The following is a 9707-nucleotide window of genomic DNA, read 5'->3' as shown; positions in this document are numbered from 1 at the left end:
AAATTTTGGGTTACGCAGGCGAACTAACAGTAATAAGAGGAGACTATAATAACTAGGTCATTACAAAGAAGAATATGAACAATTATGGTAATATAGTTCCAAATAAAGTGATGACGTAAGCGGATTAACCTATGATATTTTTATACATTAAGTTAATATAAAGTGCAAGATGTTTGTAGCCTGACTATTAATGATTATTTTATAACTAGAGATCCTAATGACACTAGATTGACATGCGTTATTTTGTAATACTAAAATCTTTGTTCTATAATAGTAACTGGTGACAACGGGATTATTTGAGTCGCATTCTTGCTTTTTAAATAAATAAAGAATTACCTCAGACTGTTTTATGGCATATGAATATATTTGAGAGAGATTCTAACAAGCAAATACCAAATAAGCCCGTAGCAAAAAAATTAATCTGCTTAATAAAACTGTTAACTTTCAAAGTAACTGCACAGATAAATAAATGCTATCGTCTAAATTACCGTAACTATCAGGAAAGGGATTAAGTAATCACGTTTATAATAAAAATTAATCCTTGAATTGAATGCTATGGAATTGTGCTGCTAAGATTTTAATTTGAAATGAAACAATTATCATGATAAATTTTAACCAGGACTGATTTAAATAAAGTAAAATATAGAGCTAGGTTTTATGGTACTGATTATTGGACACGAACATTATACATAATTGGACATCAATGCTATAATAAATTTTTCTATACTGCAAATAAGTATTCCAATTGATAGTGCAAACTGGCTTCGCTACACAGAACTTTTTACTTGTTTACTCTTATTAGAGTAATATTCATAAGTTAAATTCGTACGCAGAAACATTATAATTTATTTTTTAATTCCACTTTTTGTTGATATTCTTGGATAAGCATTGTCCCAGTTCATCCCACAATAATGGAGATGATTGTGATTTCCATTGGTAAATATACCAGACCTAAAATATAGACCTCTTGCATTAGTCCAATGCATTTACGATATACAAGTGCTTCCATATTTATTTTAGCATCGAAATATTATCTCTTTACAGTTAAAAGCTAGATACTAAACTAATTAAAGTACCCTTACTCAATTTGATAACAAACATCTTTTGCCATTTTGCAAATAGGAGATGTTCAATTTGAGAGATTTCGTTAATACAGTGTGATCAGCTAGTCTAAAGTAGAAGAATGCTATCAAAGTTCTAAAATTAAAAAAATTTCTTTCCTTAAATTCTAAGGTATTGTTACGATACTAGTCATCGTATTTTGTAAATATGTTTCTTAGTCTCTAAAATTGTTTATTACTTGAAATATTAATTGAAAATCTTTTGTGGCGACCGTATATAAGCCTACAGAAAATATATCGCCCAGTTGATACTTCTCTAGTGTACGACAAGGTACTATACTTTCGTTGTATGAATAGAAGTAAAAACTCATAAAACTAATCTTACAACAAGCCGCTTATTATACTTGTGAGGAAGTTGTTATTCTTACTTACAGTATCTCTCCGTAGTTAGTTGGAGTGACTAAGTAGCTTGTAAGTTAGTTGATCACTCACATTAGAAGAGAGTAGACAGTGAAATTATTCTTGTGAGTGAAAGGTATCTGCTTTATTTAATCCTTTATAAATTGGAAACTTTGTTGGAATGAATAAATAGAATTTCGATTTAAATACATGTAAAACTCTGACCTACTTACACAATTGATCATTTATTTTATGGCACTATGCTACCTACAATTACAAGGTATAGCAATTTTTGATGTTCAGCGGTTGAATGTTATAGTATGAAAAATACCATATTCGTATTTTATACGATAAAAATTGTCATAGCTGAGATGGGAAAAGTATTTTGAATAAGAGATGTAGTTACTTTATCTTGACAACAGCAATTTTCATTGATCACATAGTTGTCACTTAAATTTAAAATTATTTGAGGAAAAGGTATGCTGAGGAGGAATAAGCATTGCTATACTGCAGTACTGAAATATTGAAATAAATATTATAAATGAATAATGATCCTCATATACCGCTACAAATTCAGTTGAGGATTTAGTGTTTGGAAAAATGGATAGAGCTAGACTTAAATATTATTTATATTTATTAAGGAGCGATCAAACTTATGCATGTCAATGAAGAATGGATGCCTTACTATTAAAATTACAATAGCATATTAATGTATTGAACATTATAATGATTAGGGTGGATATAGATTACCATGCCACATGTTTTACAACTTATAGCTTAAAAATTAAATTACATAGTAGGACTAACAACTTCAGTAATTAATAATAGATTATAAATTTTTTACCAGCTAGATTTATTGATTGCAAGTAATATTTTATGACCTAAACCAAGTACTATCTCAATTTGGCATCAAACAGCTGAATCATTTAGTAATTAATCATATATGATATCGATTTCAGAGATGTAAAAGGATTCCGATAATTCAGTTTCATTAAAGCGTAACGATTCTAGGTTTAGATGTAGAAGAATTTAGTTTCAGTTTAAGTGCACAATTAATCAACTTAAGCGATACATGTTTAGATTGTTAGAAATACACAGCGATAGAGGAATAATAGTTAAAACTTATCATATTCACGGATAATTAATATTTTCGACGGCAATAGGATACAGTAGAAAACAGTTGATTTACTTATCAAACGCTTTATCAAATTAAGTAGGCTATGAAATATTATTTTAATGTATCTTCAATACTTAATTTCTCTTCATTATTTTAATTTGTAATTAATTAAATATCGTACCTTGCCAGATAATAGAGTCTAATGAATTTTACTTTGAATATCCTATATGATATATAACTGAACCACAGCTGCGAAATTTAAGAAGCTATCCTTAATTAGTATTAAATTTAATTTCTGAAGCAAATTTTAGCATACTGTCAGTAAAGAGACTTAATTGGCGACTATGGCGTTGTATATGTTCATAGTTTTACGATTCATATCTTAAATTTACATATTCGTTACGACATACTATATATTGATTGAGCTGGATATTGCTTTTATTGCCAAGCGACATTAGTCTTCGCTGCCTGTGGTAATAATTGCTTTGTTTTAACTGTTCGAGTTACCGTGAAAGCCATAGTAGCACCCATGCACAATTCGATAATACGAAATAGCGACTGATAAATTAGCCATAGCCAAGGATCAACAGTATTTTTATCTTGAAGGACGCCATAGATACCGAACAAGGAAAAGCAATTGAGAGCAGTTGAAACAAATCCTAAACATGCAGAGATAATAGTAACTTTAATCACTTTCTGGATTGTTGGAGTAATGTATGAAATGTGTTGATCTGATGACCAGCGTTTTCCTTTCTGCGACATAAAGTCCTCCTCTTGATCGGTATAATTTTGTTTCAATTTTGCTTGGACGTGCCTTTTATTGACATTGTTAATACTTTTTAGTATTACCTGATTACTAAAATTATAATTCAGTATTCGATAGCTACAGTATAGGTAGCAGATTCCAATAGTTGTTCCCCAGATAATAAAAAAACTTTGACATAAAATCAATAAAATTGTGGTTCCACTGCATAGTACGGTAGTGATATCGACAGAAAACACAACCTAAGAAAATCAATTAATGTAGATCAGAAGTCATCACGTAGTGACAAATAGCCAGGTAAAATCAATAGGCTTATTTTTGTGCTATAAAAGTTACTGTTATATCAAGTAAATACTGTATACAGACATCTATTGGCTTAATTTAAGACACCCATTTGTGATTCTATTCACAATTAATAGCGCTGGTAAATTTTGCCGACTACACCGATGAAACTGCCAAAATGATATCTTTTCCATATAAGTAAAAGCTCAGTACTATCGTAATTTGTTTTAGTTTTAACATTAACTGTTCTTGACATATAGATTAAAAATTATCATAAATGCAACAAATACAATAACTCACCAGAAAATGGAGAATGATAATTGTATAGATCAGAATTGGTTTCCGAAACTTGGGCGATAAAATTTTAATTTGAACACATTTTAAAATAGCCATGAAAATAAGAGTGAAAGAGGATGACAGACAAGGATAAGCAATTCCATGTAGGACCCGCGTTATAGATAACGGGATTAGTGTCAAGTTGCCATATCGTTGCAAGATATCTGCCGATTCGTAAGGATCAAGAATTAAGTATATAACACGAGAAAGTCCCAATAAAGCTAGTAATAGGTTAATTGCGATACATAAATGCTTCTTAAATGACGTTCTGACATTCGAAAACAATGAAATCAAGCTATATAGGAATAGAATTCCGAAACAGCTAGCGAAGAAATAATTATGAATTTCAAATAACTCATGCCATGCAAGTAAGCGAGTAGCGTTTTTCCACAGCGGACTTGGCTCTGGTTCAGGTTGATTTTGACAATTCATCATAATATTGCTTGGAATAAATTGAATGTGCGATTGTACTTAAGAAATTATAAAGCCAGTAGGAAAATAGAATTACAGACAGTAGTTATATTTTTTTTCCACAATGAAATCTTCTAGAACATTTACTGTGAACTGATAAGTTTTAACTTGCAATAACTGCAAATTCTAAAGCATCAGTTTGAAACCATATTAAAGATCTGCAAAACTAATTCACCCCATACATTGTCATTAAAAAATTGATTAATACACTGTTACTAAGAAGCAAAGTGACTGTTATTAATTAAAAACGCTGCTGGTATGCTGAAATGCAAGTGCTATGGAACTTGAAAGTTGGTGCGAAGAAATAAATGAATCTTTCATTTAATCCAAATTCAAGACCCTCGATATTCGAATATGTTACTTGATCAATGATACTTCCCAGGATGCCAATGTCTGTACTAAAATAGAACGAACAGGATTGTAATTAAATATTCATTTTATAAAGAAAATTTTTAAGATAAATGATCGCTAACTAAATCAATGGTCAGCAAATTAATCTGTTTTATGTCTAAAAATTCTACCGACTTACTAAACGACCTAACTGATGGCTAGTTTAATAGTGATCATGACTTCCAATATTCAATAATTTATTGATTAATTTTTGTGGGGCGATACTATCATAGCAATTTGGTGATAACTTTATACGTAATTGTGATATTGTTGACTGCAACTGATCGATAAATTTATATACAATCTTTTACATAAAACGACAATGATATCTTACCATGCATTATATTACTCAGCAGACGTTAGATAAAAAACTTAACTCCAGATTAAATAAAAGTCTAGAACAATTTGATTAAGCATTGCCGTTAAAAATAGAATCTATTGTTGAAATTTAAATAAATACGGGTATGTTTAACAGAGAGATATAAAAGAGCCTTAAAGTGAGATTCACTACTTTTGCCAAGAAACTAACTGCATAGCTTTTTACATATAGTTTATATGATAAATAATAAGCAAGTAGATCTGAATTTTTAACACTAAAATAAGTCAATAATTTATCAAACTGCTAATTGCAAAGACTAAGTTGGATATATAGTTTTTGAATCCAATCATGCAATATACTGTACAAGGAATGGAATATTATAATGGTCATACGGTATTATCAAACTTTTCAAATACTTATGTAGCCGTACCAATATGGCGAAGTCAATAATTGCAATGCTAGATATGATAATGCCTTATCGTATTTCTTATTGAAGTTCGGTCATTTTATATCGGTATTGATTGTTATTGCGTGCAAAAAGTAATTGGATGCTTAAATCCTAGTTCATGATAGTTAATACCAATCTTGAGTAAATGATGATTTCATATGAGAAGTAGGTTGTAAATGTTCGCTAATAGAATGATTATGTTCGGAGTATCATAGTCGCAGAAATCTACCAGTAAAGGACACGGTAAATAAATATTATGAAGTTGTTTATAAATATGACGACTCTTATATTAACTTGAATGGTTCGAGTAAAAGTACTAGTAAAAATTCTGTGCACAATGCTCTTAGTCAAGTAAATTAGGTGAGTTAAGGCATTTAATTCAGTGGATTAGTTCAAGACTTCTACGTTGTATTCCCTTGTTACAGAATTTAAATTTGTAACAAAGGGATACTTAAGACTTGCAGAGACAGCTTTTAACTGGATACTATTAAAATCCATCAGTTTAAGTCGCTCAATAGCGGCTAAAACATAAATTTGTAAACTTTAAGATTGGGAAGAAAAGTTTGTTAAATAAGTAAAATAGATCTCTTCTTCTTTAAGAGAAGTGATAGAAAATTAATAATAAGTTAGCTGTTTAAATACTGCTAATTAGCCTTAAATTTGTGCTTTATTTATTACTTAAAAAATATGAATCATTAATGAGTCGTCTAAGTACTGTTTATGATAGTTGGCGCTTTTAGTTACCAGGTAATAATGCGAACTGAATGTGGAGGACAACACTTCTTTGTCATTAAGCCTTAATTACTAATGAAATCCTTGCATTACAGTATATAGAATGCTTTTAAAGCTATAAATACTGGAAAAATAACTAGAGACTTTCTTGCTACTTCCTTAACGGTTATCTAGTAAGCCGCATCTTTTTCATTTCAAACTCTGAGGGCTCAGTTTACAATTTATTATATTCATGCATACTTTCGCAGAACCGCACTATAATGATCTGCGATTAAACTCGAAGTAGAATTCAATACAGTAATCATGAAGAATAGAACTAATATAGTTTTCATGATAGACATTAATATGAAAGTAAGTATATTGAAAAAAAATAATAAATATAAAAATAAGGATAAAAATAATTTGAAGTTCCCAACTGGAAAGGAATGTTGCTATCCCTTGCACTATCCACAGAATGTATGTAATTGCTACAAACCAGCTTCGTGACAAAGATAATGTAAAGCAAATCTCAAAAACTGCTGTAGTCTCCTGGATTCAGTGTCCCTTAATTATCTTACAAGAATTTAGACACCTTTGCTTCTACGTTAAACAACTATAGAATTCTGCTTTATTCAACTATCTGCCGGGCTTAAACGCCCTTCAGTAGTCGCTATCATGTATGAGTCATAACAGGTCATGAAATTTAGTTCATATTGGATAGCTAAATTAATACAGAAATTATTCATAATCTTAGACATGTACTGAACGATTCTAGATAATTAGATTGCAGTATGTCCCTACACAGAATTATTTATAGTATCCTTTATAAATGAATATCTTCAGGGTATTCATTACAAGCGTTACAAGACATAACACTATAATTAATTAATATTGTTTACCTTATGAAAACTCTTACTACAGTACCCTATAATTTACTGTAACAAAATAATAACTACCGTAATTCTTACTGTAAGTCATTATTAATTATCTTCATATATAATGTTAACTACTAAATTTAGTCATTTACTCTACACGGTAGTTCGTACCGTGATAGTAATATTGAGGGTTCTTTCAAAGTAGTTTAAAAGGATATCATAGCTATCCGTTAGAGTTGTTTCCCATAATATTCACCAATAGAAACAAGGTTACCGATAAAACGGAACCATTAAACCAGCTCACTCTACTTCATGGACACGAATTACAGCTACTTTCCGACGTTTAGTGGCTATATAATACAGTTAGCTGTGATAGCATTAGATACATCTAAACACTTATGACTAAAGGCTGGCATTTCTTCACAACAATTGCTATCTAAATTGCATTGTCATTGAAGGTATAAGCTTTTTTGGGCATTTATTGGAAATAAATATTAATGTGCTCCATGAAAGCAAATTACGTTATTGCTCATTATCCGGACGTTTACCTATAATACTTTCACAGCACCTTGCATATGTTTTAGTTCTTTTTATATTCACTTTTTCATTAGTTATTTTTCTTCGAGATTCTATAAATATTACTGTAATATTTGTCATAGAAATAATTGAATTATCTAGCTATTATTCTGAAATTTAGACTAAAATTGACCCATTGGCGTAATTCTTCGACGGTTTACTAAAAATATGAAAAACCTTAAATTAAACATTTCCAACGGATAAATTATGTTTTGAATGGGATTGCAGAAAATATTCAACAATACCAAAGTAAATATGTTATAAATGGTCATTGAAAATGTATAGACTATGAAATAAATATTTTTTATTTATTAATCTTGCTTTCATAGCACTTGATATCATCAGCATACGTTTACGCCTACATTCAAAATAAAAGTGAACTTTATCTAGGCGTGTAACCTAGAACTGCTTCCAACCCTACAGTATCTAGTCACACAATATTTCAGTCAGTTCAACTAATATCTTATTTTTGCTTTCTACACTATCCCTTATTCTAATTTATATTTAATATGGGCCTTACGAGTGCAAGACCCCAAGCTACGTATGATTGTCATCCCTCACTTTGAGCCAATTGTACGTCCTCTACTGAGACGTGTCGGTACCGTCTATCTAGGCGCTATGTAGTCCCACTTAACCGTATGACTAACATCCCTAGTATTATCCACTAATAATCCGCTAGGCCTATTATACCTGATAGAGTGCCACTAACACCGTGTCACAAAACAACTTTCGTGATCGTACCTATGCTAGTCTATCTACTCTTATGATTCTCCGACTAACTCCGGAGATCCTCAGTAAGGGAAAACTAACATATTCCTATACTATTGTAATCGAGTCAAACGATAAGTTTAGATTAATAAATATATTTATTACTAGCCCGTTTACGTTAGTAACAGTGTACTCTACGTTAGCCTCTGCGGTACTCAGATTAAAAATTAATAATTAAAAAACGAAAGGATAGGCGCTTGCGATTGCTATGGATCAAAAAGTGATGTTACTAGTTTTGAGAAATTACTGCGAGAAATTATATCTAAAGATGATTCCGAATATGCGGATATAACATTAACTAGGTTATAACAATTTTTTAATAGATATTTGATATAGACTATAGGTTCTACCGTTAGCCATTTCTTTATAAGTGTAATAATAGGCCTAAGGATAGGCTCTTACTGTTGTCTATGGAATGAAGGTAGATGTTACAATTTTCGAGAATTTACTAAGAGCAAATACAGGTATCCAAGGTGGTTCCAACTCTACGGATATGACGTCAACTAGGTTACAATAATTTCTTGAATAAAGACATCTAACTATGGACTATAGGTTCTGCTGTTGGCAACTTCTTATTAATAAATGTACTAGCTAATTCCGCATAACATCCGTGTGAAAGAGATTCCGGTTATATAGTATTACTGTAAAGTTAATAAGAGTAGTATGGAGTTTCATATTCTAGCAAGGACAAGAAATGTACAAGTACTTGTAAGACCAACAGCAAAAATGACAGTACGCCAAAAACAGAAAACGATGTCGTCGTAGATAGAAGTGATATTTTCATCTAATTACAGAAGTAATGTGGTATGAAAATGTGATAGTATACAAAGTACGTAAATCACGACATGACGTAGAATGAACAGTCAGGTTTAAAAAGGTAATTATAGATCGTAGGTTTAAATAGCTACTAAAGAATTGGTGTAATTGTGATAGAATTAGTTAGTTAGTGATGACAATTATCAAATATTATCACGCCGTACTAAGAAAAAATTGCTGTACTTTAAATTTGACATAAATATTTTTTATAAAATATGACTGATTGATTAAGTAAGCGATTGAGTAAATACCATCATCGATTATTTGGATGATATTCTTAATACACAAGGCTATTTTTGGCTTGCAATACGAATTTAGGTATCTGTTGCGAAGTCTAGAATGCTCTTATTGTTTTAAACTACTTACGAGAAGCTA

This window comes from Trichoplax adhaerens, genomic scaffold (genome assembly GCF_000150275.1).
Source record: "Trichoplax adhaerens TRIADscaffold_6 genomic scaffold, whole genome shotgun sequence".
In the NCBI taxonomy this organism is placed as follows: domain Eukaryota; kingdom Metazoa; phylum Placozoa; class Uniplacotomia; order Trichoplacea; family Trichoplacidae; genus Trichoplax; species Trichoplax adhaerens.
Note: the sequence above shows the minus strand (reverse complement) of the source record.